We start from the raw sequence: 19310 nt of genomic DNA on the forward strand, positions 1-19310 counted from the left end.
TCCCTGTAGTGTTTATAAGGTTGTATTATAATCAAATCTGGAGCAAGAAAGCCTGTCTATTTTTATTAATTATAGACCAGCGAGGATGTGAATGTATTCCGAAAGCATCTTCAAAATAGGTCGGCATGCAGTTTTCTATTCTTATCACATTTAAATGTCAACATGGTGCAAAGCCCTACAAATTAGTTCAGGCAGACTTCCACCCCCATTTAACATTTAAAGCTCCGTTCTGTAAGCTCAAAGTGTGATTTAAATCAGTTTACACACATAAGGAGATAGTGGTTTGTCTTTCAAACTTCTCATTTCAATACAGATATAACTGCCACCCTTTGCCTGAAAATATCCCAGTTAGTGGAAAAGGGGGTAAAAAGATATAAAGCAACAGAAACAATGCATTAGCCTTCATGAATAATAGATCCTCCGTCAGTCTGTGCGAGATCTAGGTTTTTAGCGTCTCAGCACAAATCCTCAGCTGAGAGGAATACATCAAAACGGGGGGACATTTCCTGAACATTTATCCAAAGATGTTGCTAGTAAATAACAATAATATAAAACACATCTGTTAATATGGGAGCAGGAAAAAGTCCCCACAGACAAGAGACAATGCAATGGAGGTGTGTTGTTCAGAATATCTGGTGTGGAGCATACCAAACAGTATTTAGTCACCTATTACATTCCACATCTATTTAATCAACCTCCAGTAGGCAGCACTACAAAAGTGTCCGCAAACAAAACGACCTGATCCTTCTCCGAAGAAACCGATCCAATGAGAACCGTTGGATCGTGCGGGGGATATGAAAATACTACAGAACGGTGGCTACTTCCACGCAGGTCAGATTGCCCAACACGGACTAAATGTTTGTTCGAGTTTGGACCCAAGGGAGATTTCTTACTGCAAAGTGATCGGCCCTCCTTGGACCAGTCTGCCCTGAAAGGGCTTCACTTGATGGGCTAAGGGTCTGAGACGTGGACCATATTCTTTATTAGACCTCTGGCACACTGGAGAGGTCCAGCCACCAAAATCACTTGAGATAAAAAACACAAACCAAGGTCCAGTCAGAATTTCTGGACAAAACTGCACATCTACAAAAATCCTAGGAATTGGCACCCTTAACTCAGTTACAGCAAAACCTGTCATTTATTTACGTGGCTGTCCCCCAGTGATATTTCCATCTCCACCCACCACTCAGATACTATTGTTGAGGTGAGGCCAGGACCGGAGGCAAGACAGGACCCAGACTTCTGGACGGTTCAGATACTGTTTCTTCCGTGTCGTCACATAGCCCTTTAAAAGGCCTAATGGATTCTCTCGCCGCTTTTTTTCGCCTTCTTCATACAGGTCAAAGCGAAATGTTTTACGGGTGTGCCTGATATGAGCGAGCTGAAATGTCAAAGCATTATATGTCCTTTTTTTATGCACAGAGTGACCCCTGAGGGGTACGATAGACTGTGGTGTAAAGTGAGTTTGAGGCCAGCGAAAGACCGAGATGAAGATGAATACGTGTCATTAGCACACAAACAGAGCCCTATGGCTCGCGCTGAGTGTAACTGGCAGGCGATGAAGCTTCCCCAAAGTTAAAACACATTTGGTTCACGGAGGAATTACCTAAGTGAACTTTCCGTGGCATCCATTCGAGAACGGGTTCAGTTTGCAAGTGCATGAAGGGGAACGTGTCAGTGTCAGCTGGAGTGTGGAACCAAGAGCACAGCTCACTTTGTAGACCCCTGTCTGAATGTATACATCTGTGCTGCTTGTTAGTTCAGACTCGTTTAGTTTACAGGATAGTCAAGCCATTGTGCACACAGTTCACTCTCTGTCTACAGTATCTGACTACAGTATCTGTCCACTGTCTCTGTCTATAGTATCTGTCTACAGTCTCTGTCTACTGCATCTCTCTACAGTCTCTGTCTACTGCATCTCTCTACAGTCTCTGTCTACTGTATCTGTCTACCTTAACTTTACTGTTTACTGTCTTTGTCTACTCTCTCTGTCTACTGTATCTGTCTAAAGTCTATAGTATCTGTCTACAGGACCTGTCTACAGTGTCAGTTTACAGTACCCGTCTACGGTCTCTGTCTCTGTCTACTGTCTCTGTCTTCAGTATCTGTCTATCTGTGCTGCGTGTTAGTTCAGACTTGTTTAGATTACAGGATAGTCAACCCATTGTGCTCACAGATCACTCTGTCTACAGTATCTGTCTACAGTCTCTGTCTACAGTCTCTGTCTACAGTATCTATCTACAGTATCTATCTACAGTGTCTGTCTACAGTGTCTGTCTACAGTCTCTGTCTACAGTCTCTGTCTACAGTATCTATCTACAGTGTCTGTCTACAGTGTCTGTCTACAGTGTCTGTCTACAGTGTATGTCTACATTGTCTGTCTACAGTATCTGTCTACAGTGTCTGTCTACAGTCTCTGTCTACAGTCTCTGTCTACAGTATCTATCTACAGTGTCTGTCTACAGTGTCTGTCTACAGTGTCTGTCTACATTGTCTGTCTACGGTATCTGTCTACAGTATCTATCTACAGTGTCTGTCTACAGTCTCTATCTACAGTCTCTGTCTACAGTCTCTGTCCACATTGTCTGTCTACAGTATCTATCTACAGTATCTCTCTATAGTCCCTGGCTACAGTCTCAGGCAACAAAACATAAAGCAGTAGGATCTATTCGGTTCTCAGTGCGTTAACTGCTCCCCATCCGTGTGATAGCCAAACTCTCTGAGCCAAACGCGCGGCGTTGTTCTACGACTGCCTGGCGACTTCAAATATTCATCAAACAGAGACAAAAGAGCGCCTCTCCTATCCCGCGGTAGTAATTTACCAATTATTTTGAGTACCTGCTGACAGGTACGTGTCACAGTCTGCTACACTCCCCCCGTCCCACTCCTACCCGAAGCCCTGCCTTTCCCCTGCTGTGGAGAGAGCTGTGGCGCTTCAGGCGTGCGGAGAGACGAGACGAGAAAGAGGAGGGGAGTTTGACGGCGGCTCCGATGCTTTGATTTGGCAAACGGTTACGAGCGACGGAGCGTCAAAACTTGACGTGTTCCGAAACGCACAGCCCCAGTCACTCTCAGGGCGGTCTGACGACTTCCTAGAGGAGCCGAGGAAGACAGGGCCTCTCTCCGAAACTCCGCCAGCAAACGAACAAACACAACTAGTACAAAACACACAGTTATGGCTCATTAAAGGGAGCAGATGAGTGCTGAAACAAAGCAGCCTTCACTAGGCTGTCTTCCATGTCCTTTATGACGAGGAGCACGGAGGCGGCAGTGGCAAAGCCGGTAGAAATGACTCTCTCTGTTTCAAACTGCCGCAAAAGTCCCTGTGACGGATCTCTGTGACTGCCTGCTTTACGTCTGCATTTGTTTGGGTGACAAATGTAACAACGATGAGAGGCATTCGCGGAGACTTTGTAGCTCGGCCGCCAGCAAAACAGGCCATCGCCTATCCTTTGGCAGAGGACCCCAGAGCTCAGGGGTACGTGAATTAAATTAGGGTGTGTGCACACGCCTGCGTGTTAAGATGCGCTCCCGGAGCATTATGGGAGTTTTGAGGACCAGCAGGTCTACGCGGGGCCATCAATCGGCGTTGAAGTTCAGGCCACCGCGGGCCGAGAGGCCGGGCAGGCCACTGGAGAGGGACGGGAAGAGAGCGCCTTCCTCTCACGGCATGCCCTGAATAAATGAACACCTCTCCAGTCTCCAGTGTCTGACGTGTCGAGGAGGCACTCTGAGAAACTGCCACCGCTCACTCACTGAAGGAACTTTAAGAGCTTCTCCTCTGCCTTTTTGTTGAGGGGTAAAACGGCACACAATAGAACGGGCCCGGAGAGTTTACAGTAAGAGAAGACAAGAGGGACCCAAATGAAGTTAACCATAATTGCGGGCCAAAAATTGTGTTTTTAGGATCAATACGCTGTATCAAATGATGCAAAGTAGACACAATTGAATTGCAGCGTACAGTTCGAGGCCGCGCATATCCAGACTTCCTGTTTGATTAGACGGGACAGAAACTGCCTCAACGTGTAATATGTACAGCCCAGTGGAGCAGACACGTTCTGTTATGATGTAGGATGACATGATACATCCGGAACAGATTCTAGGTGAAATTCAGGACAGTTTCAGGATCGGATGCCTCAGTCCTTCACTACATGGCGGGATCCCTCATCAATCTGTGGTAGATGACTTCCCCACTCCTTGTTTGGTGCTTTCTCATGCTCATTGTGGCTAGAGCCACACTGTGAAACTAATCCCATACACCGTCATTGACCCGGCCCATCCCGCTACGATCATATCTGCAACACAATCCAGTTATAATTAAAAAAGCCCTCCACCATGTCTAAACCTGTCTCTGCTACTGCAGTGTATGTGGCATTGCACAGTGACAAGGATCCTTAAGAGGCTTAAGTGTATGTACAGTGTGATTGTGTGTGTGTGTTTTCAGTTGAGACCCTCTTATAAATAGCTAACAGAAGATTGTGATTGGTTGAAATGATGCTCAGGAAGGAATTAACCACCTTTCCTCGTCTTTAATTACAATGAGGTCCACCTCTGTAGCTCCGACCTATAAATACACAGTCTCTCCCAAGCGGGGCTGGTAGTCCACTCACAGAGATGTACCTCAGCAAATCAAAATAACACCATTACCAAAATGCGTAACATAACAAAAGAAATTGGGACAAGCCAAATGTCCTCTGTATTTCGGGATCCCACTAATTCATTTGGTTAATATAAAAAAAAAAAAAAATGATGTTAAAAAAAAAAAAAACGAATTTGAAGAGAGAGAAAGAGGAAAGACGCCCAGGGGAAGATGTGATGGATCCAGGTCTTAGGGGTGTTCCAGCGAGTAAAATAAGGTTGAACCTCAATAGGATCAACATTCAGGGCAAAACTTCAAGAAGAGAAGAAATCTGACAGAGAAAATGATCTGTAATTAGGACAAACAGCACTAAAAGCAAGTTCAAAGATAATTGTTTTCGGAGGCTTGAGTGAATGACTGTGTGGAGACCCAGGGCGGATAGTTTCTGTGGTGGAGAAGAGAGACAAAGTGAGAGAGACTTAAAAAGAGAGACTTCGAGAGACAGAGGGCAAGTCCAAAGTGTGCTGGGGGTTAAGGGAAAGTCGCCAAAGGTGAAATTGTCCATTGGTACACGGGGAAAAAAGAAAATGAACAAAGACACCCTGCTGAACCAGCAGCGATCCATCATAAGAACGAGCCCTAAAAAACAACAAGTGTCCCCTACACACTTATCCCCTCAGACATCCCTCCACAAAGGACTCCATTGTTGCTGTGCTTCACAACACACTGGGCTTTGATGGATTCTGCCCGCTAAAGAAAATGGCCCGAATGAAAGGCAGGGTGTATGGAAAAAAACCCTGCTTAAACAAAGATATGAATTAATTTAAAAGAAGGTGGTGAGATAGCCCAGGACCCGGGACAGTGGAATTACCATGAGTAGCGCCCTAGGCCCCAGCACAAGGCCAAAGCCTTCTCAAAAAACACTATAGAAGAACTTTTGTCATTAGTGAAATTGGAAAATTCATTAAACTTTTTTTTTTTACCTAACTACTTCATGAGGTTAGAGATAACATCTTAGAAACCAGCTGTAACATCCTACAAGTAGTTATGCTCTCTAGACTGCTATGTTGTTAGTTTCCTTTTAATTTCTTCAAACTTGTCAAGCCAATCCTTAACAAACCTAACACATTTTTACAGTTAATGTCCACAGAAAAAAGAGCAACTCGTACAAGCATCTAGCACCGTAAATCAAGGGACCAAAGATCCATATTTGTCTTGGCTACATGGGGAAGTCACTCTTGGCATGTCTCAAAACATAACATAATTGTGTTTTAGGGGACTGAGACAGGGACTAAAAATACACACAATAGCACAGAGATGAGCAAAAACAAAAAAAGAGAAAGGAAGCATTTGTCCTTCAGCAAAGTGTTTTTCTCTACTTTCCCACAGCATGCCAATAGCAGTGGAATAAACGGATATGTGAATTAAACCCCATTGTTTTAAAGATCGGCTGCTATATATATCGCTGCTTGCGATAGAATTTTCCAAATGTTTTGTATTTCTGTACTCCGACTGCATTTCTCACATTGTGTGAGCAAATGTGAGTCTGTGCGTGTTTAATAAAAAAAAAAACATTACAAAAAATAAATAGTAGTTCAGCCATGCGATTTTTGCAATTAGAAAAGACACAAAAATAATTATTCTGCAGCACACTCAGACGACACATCCTAACTCGACGATGCACGGATCACGTGTTTAATAAAAAAGGTTAATCAGTTGTTAATCAGAGGATTAATAACTTGTTATTTTCTTTACAAAACCATTAATATTATGCCATAAATATTTAATGTTGATGGGTCATTTTTGGGGGGAGTTGGGGGCTCAGGCTGAGGTGAGGAATATACAGGCTAATCTGCATTAATCATGCTTTGGTGAAGACAAATACATTCATTCATGTTTAATACAACCTTGGAGAAAACAATACTCTTTACATTATTTAAAAAGTTATTAATAAAGTATTTATCAACAATGCCACAAAAGGACAGAGATTAGGGCCTGGAAATTGGAGAGAGAGTGATCTCAAGTCATGATGCTGGGGGCAAAAGTTCATTAACATTTAAGATAGGGCATAGACTGCTTAGGAAAGGGGGGGGGGGGGTGTGAAGGTTGATTGCACATTGTAGGGACTTTGTCGGTAGGGGTGCGGGGGCATAGTCTGTTTAGGAGAGGGTCGGGGGGGTTTAAACAGAGATTTTCTGTCCCCTTCTTAACAAATTACCCTGCCGGTTTGCTAATCAAAGCAAAACAAATATTGCTTTTCGTTCGCTCCATTTGTTGAATGAACATAGGACGTTCCCAAAATACTCATTCCCAGCTCAAATGTAATTAATTTGTGCCTTTAGTGAAAACATGCAGTGGTACTCCAATTAGTTCTGTTTTTGTCATTGGGTGAAAAAAAAAAATGGAACCGGGCATGCCCAAGGCACCTTCATGTCCCGGAATGATACAACGCCTTGGCGGTATGAAGTGGGTGTGTTTTTGAGACAGCGTCTGGGTACGTCGGGGTGATATGGGCATACAGGGTTTCTGAGTTGATGATGAGTTAGGGAGAACGTCTTTGGGAGGTACAAACAGTCAATGGGTTTGTAGGACGCGTGTTTGAGACAGCGACGACTGATCATCTTTTCAACTTCTTCGCTTCTTCAACATCCTCTTCATCTTCCTGTTTATCGTTCTCTTTTCATATTTACTTTCTTCTTTTTTCTTCATCCTCCTCTTCTGATTTTTTCTTTCTCTAGAAACTACTTCCAAATCTTCTTCTCCGTTCATTCAAATACCCCATGTGTATATAACCAACATCTACACAGTTTGTGGTTTTATATATATATACCCTGCCGGGTATATATATATGTACAGTGGGGAGAACAAGTATTTGAAACACTGCTGATTTTGCAAGTTTTCCTACTTACAAAGCTTGTAATATTTATCTACTTACAAAGGTCTGTAATATTTATCATAGGTACACTTCAACTGTGAGAGATGGAATAAAAAAAATACAGAAAATCACATTGTATAATTTTTAAATAATTAATTTGCATTTTATTGTATGACATAAGTATTTGATCACCTACCAACCAGTAAGAATTCCGGCTCTCACAGACCTGTTAGTTTTTCTTTAAGAAGCCCTCCTGTTCTCCATTCATAACCTGTATTAACTGCACCTGTTTGAACTCGTTACCTGTATAAAAGACACCTGTCCACACACTCAATCAAACAGACTCCAACCTCTCTACAATGGCCAAGACCAGAAAGTTGTGTAAGGACATCAGGGATAAAATTGTAGACCTGCACAAGGCTGAGATGGGCTACAGGACAATAGGCAAGCAGCTTAGTGAGAAGGCAACAACTGTTGGGGCAATTATTAGAAAATGGAAGAAGTGGGGCATCAATGATCATGAGGAAGGTGAGGGATCAGCCCAGAACTACACGGCAGGACCTGGTCAATGACCTGAATAGAGCTGGGACCACAGTCTTAAAGAAAACCATTAGTAACACACTACGCCATCATGGATTACTTTTCTGCAAAGGGGACAGGACGACTGCACCCTATTGAGGGGAGGATGGATGGGACCATGTATCGCGAGATCTTGGCCAACAACCTCCTTCCCTCAGTAAGAGCATTGAAGATGGGCCTGGGCTGGGTCTTCCAGCATGACAACGGCCCGAAACACACAGCCAGAGCAACTAAGGAGTGGCTCCGTAAGAAGCATCTCAAGGTCCTGGAATGGCCTAGCCAGTCTCCAGACCTGAACCCAATAGAACATTTTTGGAGGGAGCTGAAAGTCCATATTGCCCAGCAACAGCCCCGAAACCTGAAGGATCTGGAGCAGGTCTGTATGGAGGAGTGGGACAAAATCCCTGCTGCAGTGTGTGCAAACCTGGTCAAGAACTACAGGAAACGTATGATCTCTGTAATTGCAAACAAAGGTTGCTGTACCATATACCAAATATTATGTTCTGCTTTTCTTATGTATCAAATACTTATGTAATGCAAAAAAATGCAAATTAATTACTTAAAAATCATACAATGTGATTTTCTGGATTTTTGTTTTAGATTCCGTCACTCACAGTTGAAGAGTACCTATGATAAAAATTACAGACTTCTACATGCTTTGTAAGTGGGAAAACATTCAAAATCGGCAGTGTATCAAATACTTGTTCTCCCCACTGTATGTGTATGTGTGTGTGTGTATGTGTGTGTATATATATATATGTGTATATATATATATATATATATATATATATATATATATATGCACTGAAGACTGGAAGTAGCCAACTATTGAACTGAGAAACAAAGTAATAGCTTATTTTCATTTAACTTTAAATTGTGTTTTTGTTTTTTTATATTGAGGGACTGCATGGATTGCCTTGCAAAATGTCATCCATCTACCTGTCGATGAATCTATGGTTTCATTTAGCGATTAGTCTACCTGATATACATTTTACCCATGTCTATACACCTTTATTGGCAATCAATGAAAAGCGAAGAATGTGGTAACCAAGTAGCTCGCAGCCCGGAGGACATTTGTCCTGAAAATCGGAAATGTGTCAATGGCCGCATAACATCCTGTCCCTGGACTACATACAAAGAGAACTGATGAATGCTGACCAAAAACGTGAACATGCAATGAACTGTAGAACGTGTGTCCACGGAAGCCGGGTACCTGTCTCTCCTGTACCTGTCTCGCCTGTACCCTGCTCTTCTGTACCTGTCTCGCCTGTACCCGTCTCCTGCACGTGTGCCTATTTCACCCCTAATAACCTCCTATCCCCTCATCTCCATAAACAGAGAAGTGGAGACGGAAAGGAAGAGAGGCCCGAGAAAGGAAGAGAGGCCGAGAAAGGAGGAGGGCCGAGAAAGGAGGAGGGCCGAGAAAGGAAGAGAGGCCGAGAAAGGAAGAGAGGCCGAGAAAGGAAGAGGCAGAGCGCCGTAGAGACTGGGTACAAAAAAAAAAAGAGAGGGAGATCCATTTTGTGTTCGGTTAAACACTGATTTCATCATCTGGGTAAAACACATAACTTAAAACCGAAATCAAATATTAAAAATGACAGGCCTTATAAGTGCGGTGAGTGAGCCGGGGTCACGGAGGGAGGGAGACGTGGGCGGCTTGTCAGCCACTATCTGTCAGAGTGAATTAGAAACAATCAGAGGCGAGTGAAAGGGAAGGTGATTGTTATTAAGCAGCCGGGCTGTGAGCAAGCTCCCCAGATGTGGCCATGCATATAAAAGAACAGGAAGCCAGCAGTTTAATTCAGGAAGCGCCGGCGTACACGACCGCACAAAGGAGGAATGAGGGGATGGGGCCCTTTGTCGCTAATAAGCTGGAAGTTACTTTGATAACAGTCAGGGTTAGACGCCGGGAATAAAAGCACTTTTCTTTCTCTCTTTTTTTCCTTTTTCTTTTTTTTTTACACACACCACCCCTCGCCAGTCAGTCAATATCTAGGAAATATAATGGAAGTGGAGAAATCAGGGTTGAAATGTAGATAAGTCGACCTTAACGCGCGAAGGGGAAGAGACGGCTGCGCCCATATATCAATTACCCCAGCTATCATAGGAGGATGATGGCGGGAGTGAGTTCTGGGCTCCAGGGGCCCCCGGGCCCGGCCCCTCTGTCATCTGACAGTCCCTCTCTCTCTCTCCCTCGTGTCGGTCGGGGAGGAGAACGGACGTGCCCGCTTTTGACTCCAGCACCAGACCTGCTATCTGTCAAGGGCTCTTAGCGATCCTCTGAGACCCGAAATCATGCCTAAAGATTGTTGTCACGGACAACGAAAGGGGCGCAGGGGCGCGGGGGGTTGGGGTGGGGGTTTGTGTGGCAGATATGTACAATATGTTTTCAAAGGGAGCGGGGCTTGATGTGAATGATAAGGAGAGACGCTAATCTGCTAGGATACAGCCTCAAAGGCACATTGGGCTGTGACACTTCAACCCTCACACCGCAGGGAGAAACCTTCCCTTACAGAGGCGGAGATGGCAACTCCCAGGGCACGTAGCTGCACCGTCGCTCTCCGCCAAGAACCCAACGTTCCTTTCACTAAAACACACCACTGGTCAGAAAATGATCACCCATCCTGGGTATATGTGTCACTTATTATTCACCAAACACTGGACATGTTTGGGGGGGGTGGGGGGGGGTCTGAGAGACTGAAGGGTTGAGGATTCAGCCTTTACGTACGGTTTATGTTTTTGCCTTCATATCAATACAAAGGCAGGTGAAACAGGTTCTTGTCTTTGAGTACCAGTGGCACTGAACTCCAGCAATGTAAAATCAATGAAATCTAAAAATGAAGGAGGTTGTTGAGGCTTTTAAAGTGCCCTTCCTATCCTTTAAACGGCGAACGGCTTTGATTCCCATCTTCTTTGTAGTCAAACAGATATCTCTGAAAATTATCCCGGGCTTGAGATTTAGCAATCCGGTAATAGGTTTAAATGCTAAATAAAAGCTTTCTGTTTATCATTGTGATCGTTTGTACAGTACACTCACCCTGCTCCGCTTTGTGCCTTCCAGGTTTGTGTTTGGAGTTAAGAATAGAGTACTGTTAAACATGTTACTGCTAAATATTCCCCAGGGTAAAGACAGTGTATATATGACAAACGGAAGCGCGAAAAAAGGGAGAGTGGGTTAAAGAAGGGATAAAAATACTAAATAAACATACAGGGAGGAGGAATAAAAGGATACAGTGCAGATGTTAAAGAAATGGACGGAAAGACAGTGACAAAGGCAGAGAGAGAGAGAGAGAGAGAGAGGAAGGAGGAAAAGAGGGAGTCTGTGAGGGAGAGGAGGAAGGACAGGAAGGAGGGGAGGAAGGAGAGGACTGACGAGGGAGGGACGTGGAGCGAGGTGGCTGTTATAGTCAGATCCCTTTTTGCAGGACTTGGTCTTAGATTTCAGCGCGATTAGATTGTGAGGGATATGGAGATGTTCTAAAGGAGCATTAGTAATTAATCACTACGAGGTCTGGGATTTCCACTTTCACTGTCTGGGCCTAGCTAACTACCGTACCAGCTTTTCTATACCAGCAAGCTAGGCTGCCGCTTCTTGTTTGAGTGTAGCTTTCCCAGTCGTCGCAACAGACAATAAAAAACAGGACTACCCACAAAAAAGAGAAAGACATTCAGGGGCTTAACAGTGAAATCATTTCCTTTGTGCAGTGGGCTAATTATTACTCTGGCCATAATGAGCCAGTTTCTCCATCATAGACACAGTGTGCTTTAAGCCTTCACATGGATCACGACTGTACGGAAGTAGAATGACCATAAAAACAGAATGGCCTTCGCTTACAGCTCTCTCACCACCCATTTCTATTCTTTTTTTATTTTCTGCACTATGAATAAATTGAGTCTGTCCCGGACATGAAAATGTCAAATACCTAAAATACACCTAGGCTAAATAGCGTATTAATTTTTAATGCTCGCTCGTCCTATGCTGCTATTCTCATATCTAGCTCTGTCTGCCAACAGCTGTTGCAGGCACTCTCACAGGGAATTTATCATCCATCTAAAAGAGTGAGGGAGCGTTGTTCAAAAGACAAGGAAGGAATCCTTATTTCGACGATCCGCCGCCTTCATTTTCAGCTCGAAACTTTTCCTGTGATGTACGGGTAGTGTTCAATTACATTAACATTCCTCCCGTATTTTTCATCTCATATCGCCGGCTAGCTCAGGCACATAAAATATAAATATGGGGAGCACTCCTGACATTGACGTGGAAGTGTACCGGAATCAGAAAGGTGGCACCGGCGGGACGCGGACTGCAAACGCACGGAAACTGAAAGACACGCATGTGTGTGTTTCAGGCGGCATGTGGCCACTGATTATGGCAGATTATCACAACCCAGATTGTAACAAGTCACAAGCATTAGCGGTAGCCCATGGCAACACGCAGCGAGCGACGCGACCGTGATAGAGCGGCGCCTGTGGGACGCCCGGGCTGATCAGTGATCAGTGTGCGACAGCAGGTAGAAGGGAGCGTTACCTTAACGCCCTAACTGCATGCTGGTCTGAAGTCTGCTTGGCTGGTTCGAGGAGACCCGGGCAGTCACTGCCACTGAGTCGCTACAGCAAACAGCAATGACCGCCGACCTGGAGAGATGTGTCTCTGTCCTGTCAGAGAGGGAGAGAGGGGGGGGGGGGTTGTTAGGCGGTGAGAGACCTATACACAATGTCAAGTGAAATGGAACAAATTCACCGAACGGCGGCAACGCGCAGAGGTCAAGGAAATGCAGCCGAAAAAGGTTAAAGATGAAATCAAAGCCTTTGCCTGGCAAGCCGGGCTGAAAATCTATCCTTCCAAAAGCAAGGCCACGACTGACGCGCGGCAGACAAGAAGCTAAATACTGCACGGCACTCTGGGATCTTTCATTTTCATCCGATCAATAAGAGCTTATATTTATCAGGATTCCAAGCAGCTGCCACATCTGACAACCTCCACTTCATTTTCTCCTCCTCCTTCTCCTCCTCCACCTCCTCGCGCTAAGTCGGGAGCCATCGACCATAGCAGAGACTCAGACCTCTAGCTTTGCCATTTACACCCCCAGACACAATTCCATTAAGGAGACCCCTCCTTTTCTTGGTTAAAGAAACATGCGTCGTCATTAAGGTTTTGGCAAGAGACCACCACTTCTCAGTATGCTCTTTGTTCTCCTATCCCCAACCATAACGCCACGAGGAGTCGACAGGCTTCAACCGTTTACACATTAGACCCCGTTTTCTGTTTGAGATTTATTTAAACGAACCAAATGTGTGTAGTCCCCATGTAAATTAACGCATTAAAAGGAGCAGAAGATTTGTTAAGGGGGTGAGTTAAAATAGCTCAATCTCTAATCATCTGTACAACAATATTTGCTGTGAGGCATTCTAAATAGATTATCGCTGGTCCATCTGTGTCATCATTGATTTATAAAGCATTAAGCGGCTTTGGAAAGGCAGGCCTTCCCAGTGAAGTAACAGGGTTCTTCTTGTTGAAATCAGAGGCATAGCAACAGAACAACCCCAGCACTTGTCTGCTGAAGAAACTCTCCTTTAATCGTCTGACGGGAGGGGTTGTAAAAATAGGACGTCTGTATCCGCTTTCGGGAAGTATGAGTCAAAAAATTGTGTATCTCTCTTTTATTTTTCGGGTTACAAAGAGATGTGGAGGAGGGGAGGAAGTGCGAAAAAAAAAAGAAAAACAGAAAAAAAAAAACAAGGGGCGCCATTAACATATGAATACTATATGCAAATGGTTATAGGAGAGAGCAGATGTTGTTGCATTTAATTGACCTATATGTGAATTGCATCCAAACCTTTCACTCTGTTACTACGCCCAGTGTACAATGTTGCTGGAGTTGGGGACGGGCACAGAGAACATCAGTGAGAATAGGGAGTTTGGAGAGTATACAGTACAGCCTGAAAGCCAGAAACACAGAGAATAAGCTTGCAAAGGAGAGCAGCGTTCAGACAGGCCCCTGCCGGAACTCGGCGAAACCCCAAACGCCGAAGCCCAGATTCCGCTGTCTCTCTGTTGTCTCATGTGGATGACATCACTGCGCGTCTCTGGAAACGCGTCACCTTGGAAGAGAGAGCCACAACTCACACGCGGTGCTGAGGCCCCGGATTACGGCGCGTTGTCTTTGAGGGAAAATTCATATTTAGGCTTCCCTCGGTTTCCCTCCGATTCTCCCTGGTCGCGTTAGCCTCTCACTTCACCACCCCCCCATTCCCCGCCAGAGAAGGAGAGAAGTCACGCATCTTAAGCTGAAACGTTTGCATGGGTGAGCCATGAGAAACACAGATGCTATTTTAATCTAGGCTCTGCCTTCCAGTCTCAGGCTCTTTCTCCAGTTTGGGAATGTCATTAAATTGTATTAAATAGCCCTTTTGTCCAGAGGGCAAGGACCACCCGATATATGATAATGCATTAATGCCCCAACGCCGGAGCCAGTGAACTGAGACGATTTTAAGGCGGACGGCTGGGCGGAACAAGCACGAGGAACCGTTGTGTGTACGTGTGTGTGTGTGTGAGTTTGTGTAAGTTTGTGTGGGACCGTGTGTACGCGCGTCCAGACGTGTGCAGTTGGCTCTCTAACAACTGTGACACATACTAATAGAAACATACCTAATAAATTACAAGCTTTCAGGGTCTGGCAAGCTGACGTTTTCTCTGTGAGAGGGACAATTTCATGTCTGCGGAGCGGGGAACCAAATTGCATCACACAGAGATGCCAGCGGATTAGCATAAAAATTAACACTTAAATTTCAGCTTATTGTCAACCCCACTCCTGCTCCTCCTGCCACACAACAATCAATTCCTCTTAGAAATCTGATTAGATTCCATGACGCTTATTATCCCAGTCATGTCCCTACACTGCCTTCCAAGGCTCCAAGACTATTTGTTTAAATAGAATTAAGGAGCTGATAAATCTATAGGTGTGCCAATCACGAACACACACACACACACAAACACAGACAAACACACACACACACACCATCTCTCCTTTCATCTCTCCTTCCGCCCTTCCCCCCATCTCCCCCTTTATCTCCCCCTTTATCTCCCCCTCCATCGCTACTGTCACTAACGACAAGGTATCTGATCAACCTGTCCGCTTATTTGCAGATCACCAACTCTATGGAAAAATTGGTGAAAAAAAATAAAAAAAGATTTGGCAAATAGGGAATGATGTAAATAGTCTGCGTATACAATCTAGTATCCTCACACAGCCAGATAAATATCCAATGATTTTATTTTTGTTTTTTGAAGTGACTAACCTTTAAGTCAGCCTTTTCAGTCATTTCTGTGAAGTACATAGCTGCTTCTAATGACCGACATGTTTATCTAGGGGGAAATAAAGAGAGAGGAAAAACCCTGGGCCTTAAATCACTATGCTGTTGCAATGAAATATTTGTCAATATAGCACTTTAGGTAACGCTGCCAAAAAGTATGTTATAGAAACATGTTGGGTGGTGTGCTAGGCAGATAGACGCGGCTCAATGTTGTTTAGATGAATGGCATTTCATCGCATCCAGATGTCTTCAAGCACCATTCATCCGCCGTCCTGTACTCCAAGACGTACGCAAAATGTATACAAACATGTGTTCAGAACTGCATTCCTCCCCAGGGCTTAGCGGCGTAGCCCCCCAACAACCCCCTCCTTCCAATCCTTTGACTTTAGTCGCGTTAAGGTGAATTAACATTACCCAGATCCGGGCTTTTAAGGCTGGAGGATGAAACGCGATTAAGCAGCGAGACGGTACCACAGCGTCATGTTCAGGTGTGCTTAGCTAGTTGTTCAGCGTCACGTTGGCCCGCTCTTGGCCTGTCCGCTCATGTGGCGAACGCCCCAAAGGTCTGTGACGCTGCCCTATCGTAGGCCGGAGAGAATCAGGGGCCGTGGTGTGCCAACGCTAAGTCAGGCACTACAGTAATAAAGACCGGTCCACGGGCCGCAATCCGATGCCCAAACTATTCTACGACACAGCGTTGCAAAGGAAGGGTAGGTGGGACAGCGAGAGAGGTAGGAAATGAAGGAGAGGGAGTAAAAGAGAGTGAATGTCTGATGTTATAAGTGGATAACAACAGCCCCTGCTATGCAGCGCGGAGGCGAGGAATAATTTAAAGCAGCTAACTCGGTTCAGCCTCCAGCCCCCCCTCCATTCTTATGTTAACAGGGCTATAGAGAAGAGGGCCACCCAGCTGTAGAAACTTAAGTCCGGGCCTCAGGAAAAATAATCTCTTTCCCCGCATCGCCTAATGTAACTTTACTCACATACACCGCGCGTAAGACCAAACTCCGGCGATGCCCGATACATTCACAGTGACTTTAAAGCATATTACTTTTCACCCGAGTTTAAGAATAATAAACGAGATGCTTAACCGGGCTATTTTCTCTCAGCAGTGCCAGCCAAGTGCAGGGGAAGTATTTGAAAGTCTTGAAATTCACAGTAAACACTGCACTCTTTGTTGATTGTACAGTCTTTTCGGGGGGTTTTTTGTTGATTTTTTTTCTCTCCTTCAGAGCCTGTTCTTTTCTCTCCAAACAATACCTCCCCTCTCACGTCTGAGATACACACCTCGCTGCCATTTCATAAGTTAAACTCAGACGAACGGAGTAATACTTTATACTGGCGGTTTATTTTTTATGGTCGTGCGTAATTAACGCAGCACGTTCTATCTCTCGGCCATCGATGCCAAAGCCTTTATTTAAACAACTTTATTGTGAAATGTTTGCGTTCTCAGCGTTTGGTGGGGCCCACACACAGATTATTATTTCTTACTTCTCCAGGACTCTTCTGAAGAGTTTACACTTTGAGCAGTTATTGTTTTTGATTACGGCAGTCTCGTAGATGAATCACTGGAAACGACCAGCTAAAGCGTGTTTACAGAATCCGTGTGTGAACTTGAAGACCTTGCCCAGGCCAAACGTACATTCTCCATATGATTTATGGACTCAGATTAAACTATTTACGTCCAAACGAGCACGACTGTTTAAATTCACTGCTTGGGGCTTTTTAAGAGGACATGTGCATGTTTGCATTTTTGCAAAATTGAATGTTTACACTTCATCAGAAGTGATTAGGAGAAGGAAAGAAAAAGTCCGACCCAGAGGATTCCTGTAATTAAACTATCAGTCTGCTAATATCTAATAGTCCTCATAAAACACTATTTCCACCATCCCCCAGTTCACGTGCACACACACGCGCAAACTCGCACAAATAAAAACACTCAACAAGGTTGTCTGGAAGCCAACACTGCAAGGCTGTATGGGTCACTGTGTGTGTGTGTGTTTGGTGGGTGTGTTTGGTGAGGAAGGGGGGGGGGGGTGTCTGAAGGTAAAAATGAGTTATGTCTGAGGAGAAGCAACACCAGACAAGATCAGATGGAGGAGCAGATGTATTTTCATGGTGGCTTCTGATGAGTGATGCTCCGTACACCACCGCGCACAATTTAAGTGTGTCACATCCCGGTGTTTCGGGTGACAACAGTGACACGGCCATGCACAACATGCAAAACAGCTACCAAGTCAGAGATTTGGACCAATTCAACGGACAGCCCTTATCGCATCTTTGACACTCCTCGCTCTTCAATCCTTAAGAAGATTCCTGTAAACCTTTGGTTTGAATCAAAGAACGGCAAATCGGTTTGGACTATCGCGTCCAGCATTTCTGTGCATCCTAACCTCATGAGAATGTGATGATATGAGAAACGTTGGTTTGTCCCTTCAAAGAAAAGTAGAAATACAATAAAACCACTGCATGTTGGTAAAATATCTTTGGCTTTAGGCATGGTGTTTCCTCCTCCAGACCTTTCTGAAAGCTCTGTATGAGCTGTTACCCACAGCCAGAACAGCTAGAAGAGGATAACCACAGGGTTAATATCTACTATGACTGTCAGGGCTGCGCAGCTCTAGGCTGAGGGCACTCCGTATGAATCCTGGGCCTGAGGTCTTTTGAAAATAGGAAATAAAAACAGTTTTAAAGGAGACGTTCGCTTTTTTCATACCAAACCTCTTTTCAGCTAACAGAGGCTTAAGTTGAAGCTGGAGACGGAAGAGGCTTATGAGACAGAACCATGTATTACAACCTCTCCTGGACCTTAGCCCACTGATCTAACATTATGTTGTAAAACTGGGAACTACTTCTTTAACGACAGGGTTAGAAAGCTAATGTGAGCTGCTTCTTGGTACTCCGTCTACTATACAAATAGCGTGTGCAGTGTGTCAAAGGTTGACCAGCTACACTGAAGTAGTTTAAAGCTGGATAAAAAAGAAAACATGTTCTCTGTAGCGACTCCATCTGTGTAATAGCTTGACTTATCCATAAGGGTGGATGGGGGGGGGCACGCTGGGGAGGGGGCACGCTGGGGAGGGGGCACGCTGGGGAGGGGGCACGCTGGGGGGGGGCACGCTGGGGGGGGGGCACGCTGACCTCAGGCTCCTTTGGAGAACCGGCCTTTGTGGCTCTGAAGGCACCGACACACCAGCCCTCTATAAACCCACCAGAGAGGCAGACCTCAGACCTCCCCGTCCACATCAGGAAAACGCCCGGCAACGTATTTGCACTCGCGCTACAAACTGCGCCGCGCCACAGTGGAATTGTAGCATAGCGCTCCGTGTGTCCGCAAACAGCTAACCTGCACGGGCCCTGCCTGGATTAGGACAAAGCCCATGTGATGTATTACTTTGGTTGACTGCCTTTCTGTCTCCTGGGGTACCATTCACGCAGTTGGTTTGACTTCGAGCTTCCGCTACGGCCCCCTGCCGGGCTTCGTCCGCGGAGCCGTTGGTCCGCTCAGCCCCCCACCACAGTCGCGACTGTATGTGTCCAACCCTCACAGTGGGGGGAGGGGGTCAGGCCAGACACGCTGCAACCTCAGACAACAGGACACAGATCGAACAACCCGCCGGGCCACGTCAATTTAAGCAAATCCCGGGGCGGGTGAAACTGGAACCACTCGGCCGGGTCATGTCCCTGGCGGGCCTGATGTACGTTCAGCTCTAAGTACAGGACACAGACGGGGGCTGACGTCATCTTGACCGGGGGAGGTTTCTTCTGGTTTCCTGGTCGAGGCGGCTTTGTACTGCAGATCATTGCTGATGTCCCCTGTTTATTGGACTGTGGTGGGAAACATTGATTGACTGACTGTTTTTAGGGCCAGTGGGCCCCCGTTGACCATTGAAGACCCGCCCTGGCATGGTTTATGGCTCTCACACTGTACCACAGAGTGTGCCAAGAAGGCACGGCCTATGC

General features: G+C 45.4%; 1 protein-coding gene across 6 annotated transcripts in view; it reads right to left on the reverse strand.

Annotated features, from left to right (window-relative positions):
* LOC105022733 (zinc finger protein 536) overlaps positions 1–19310 on the reverse strand; it is a 139639-nt gene that overhangs the window by 77826 nt on the left and 42503 nt on the right. For all 6 annotated transcript variants that reach the window (XM_034296996.1, XM_010891407.3, XM_034296995.1 and 3 more), the window contains one exon: positions 12562–12689. The gene's annotated coding sequence lies outside the window, so the exon portion shown is untranslated. The remainder of the gene's footprint in view (positions 1–12561; positions 12690–19310) is intronic.

The sequence above is a fragment of the Esox lucius genome, chromosome 2 (assembly GCF_011004845.1).
Source record: "Esox lucius isolate fEsoLuc1 chromosome 2, fEsoLuc1.pri, whole genome shotgun sequence".
Lineage (NCBI taxonomy): Eukaryota > Metazoa > Chordata > Actinopteri > Esociformes > Esocidae > Esox > Esox lucius.